We start from the raw sequence: 2,299 nt of genomic DNA, 5'->3' as shown, positions 1-2,299 counted from the left end.
TTTTGACAAAAGTTTTCCACCAGATTGAAACTCCTTTTATATCAGCATGGAGCTAAATAGACAGATTTCCCAAAATAGAACTAGACAGAAGAAAGAACTAGAAATTCATTTAGTCATTTTGGATTTTTCAAACCTCTGTAACCAACAGGATACTACCAAAACAAGTATTAAAGGCTACAAATGCAGTAACACATGTGATGATCATTTCAAACACTTGATTCATGGACAAAACCAATTATCAACATAGCAAGGTAAGCTGATTTTTGCCATATCTTAGAGGCATCACACATGGACACAACTATGTCTATTTAAATGCAGTAAATCATAATTCTCTTATACACACATTGCAACAAGAAAACATTTTTGAGCAAATACAACATTATTGTCCAATTCACTAAAACTCTAGTATTACAATAAAATTTCATTGCAAAGGATATAAGGGTTGTTGTCTAAGTAGATAAAACACAACCTAACATATTACAACTGTCCTAAATGCAATTCAGCCAACCAATGTTCACTCATTCACGTTTACACTTGATTAGGCCAATAGAACGAGCTCACATGACTAAAAGCAGGGAATCAGTTGTTTTAAATTCATCAAGGCGAATCGCATCACTCAATCAACAAAGAAATGAGGCATGAAACATCAGGTAATTTCAAACAGATAAGTTAATCAACTTAAGCGTCACCAAATGGACAGACGTTCTCAATCTAGTGTAAAAATACTGCCCCCTTGATATCAAGACTCACTCGACTATCAAAAGAGGCAGAAACGCAGTAATTGAATCGCAATGTAACAGCCTTTTATAATCCAGCATAGGTATTAGTCTATAATCAATACAAAGAAAACCTCCAATAAACTGATTACCATTAAGATGTTTTAACAAATCAAATCGAAGTCGGCCTTTAACACAACCATTGACTAATTATGTGCTGAATTCTCAAACAGAAACATCACGGCTAACAGCAAAGGCCATTCTGGGTCGACTGCACATTTCCATACAGCTTGATGGTCTCCTGAACCATTAACCAACCCCTGAACCTTATGGCTTATGCTAAGTACAGCAGAATGAGCATGCAAGGGACTTAAATGGATCCTTAAGTCAGTAATACACACACAGTTCGGTACACGACAACAGGGGATAAGGCAAACATCAGTAGATACCAAGTTCTTGCTTTAATGTTCTCATAATTTCAAATGTTAAACAGAGACAGAATTTCGGACAGATTTAAACTGAGTTTAGGATCAAAATGAATCCAAGGTAACAGTTCCAAAACTTAACAGAATAAGGGAGTACAAGTCAACAGTACCCGTAATGAATTCCTGAACTGGGACAGGATCAGCTCATGAGCAAAACTTTCACTTAAAATTCAACAAACTAAAGAAAACTTAACAGAAATACTGCAGGTGCACACTTAAACAAATCCATCTCATATTACGATTCAGACAAGGCTGATTGAAATGGCTGTACACGCCTCAGACATTAAACAGAACTGCAAAGAGGATGAAGAAGAAGAAAAGAGCCACAGTCACATGAATCGACTCAATAACAACTCACAACTTGTGTTAAAATAAAGAGAAAAATCACAAACCTGTTGGTGAAAATTACTTTTAATGGAATTGGCGGAAACAAATGAGTAGAAACTCAACAATGAACTCCAAATCGTGAAGTCACCGCAGAAATCGAACAGACTCGCGAACACACCTTTGACCGGCAAACGAAACTTGCTCTCCGATTAACTCAAAAAAAACCTCAATCGAATTCCATTGTCAAAAAAAATCAAATACATATATCTTGTGTTTCTTTTTGTTTTTGGGGAAATCAGAAAACAAGCCTAAAAAACTAAACTCAAAAAACCGGTTCAAGATAAATCAGATTACCTAAGAAAAAAAACTCCTTTTCGATTTTTCCTCCTAAAACGAATCCCCTCACCTCTGAAGAATCTCCCCTTTTCCGAATCAAATCCTCTTTTTTATAGACACATTCTGAAAAGATAGAGGGATAGGATTAACCTTAAATCAATCCTAAGGCTCCTATCTGTCCAGCACATGCCTTCTAGAGAGCTCGACGCGTGATTTTGGTTAGTACGAAGCGAGTGAAAGAGGGATGCGAGTATTGAGAATATTCCTTCTGTCAGAGGCCGTTAGGATTGGTGACGTGGAAGAAAGGATAGAGACGAGATGACCATGTGCGGGTTTAGAAGTGAACTCGCCTGAAACTCAGACGAGTTTTGGCGATTTTTGAGCGAGGCAGAGACGAAGACGGGGGGTGGGCGTCGTTTGGGTGTTGAGGGGATT

At 37.5% G+C, this 2,299-nt stretch overlaps 1 long non-coding RNA gene across 1 annotated transcript; it reads right to left on the bottom strand.

The window, feature by feature from the left end:
• Positions 1–303: 303 nt before the first annotated feature.
• LOC109211544 lies at positions 304–2,299 on the bottom strand. The gene is made up of 2 exons (XR_002065741.1): positions 1,594–2,299; positions 304–1,494 (listed from the first exon to the last, which is right to left on the bottom strand). It is a non-coding gene; the product is annotated as an uncharacterized LOC109211544 (long non-coding RNA).

This window comes from Nicotiana attenuata, unplaced genomic scaffold, assembly GCF_001879085.1.
Source record: "Nicotiana attenuata strain UT unplaced genomic scaffold, NIATTr2, whole genome shotgun sequence".
NCBI lineage: Eukaryota > Viridiplantae > Streptophyta > Magnoliopsida > Solanales > Solanaceae > Nicotiana > Nicotiana attenuata.
The sequence above is the reverse complement of the archived record's forward strand: the minus strand, read 5'-3'. Positions and strand labels throughout refer to the sequence as shown.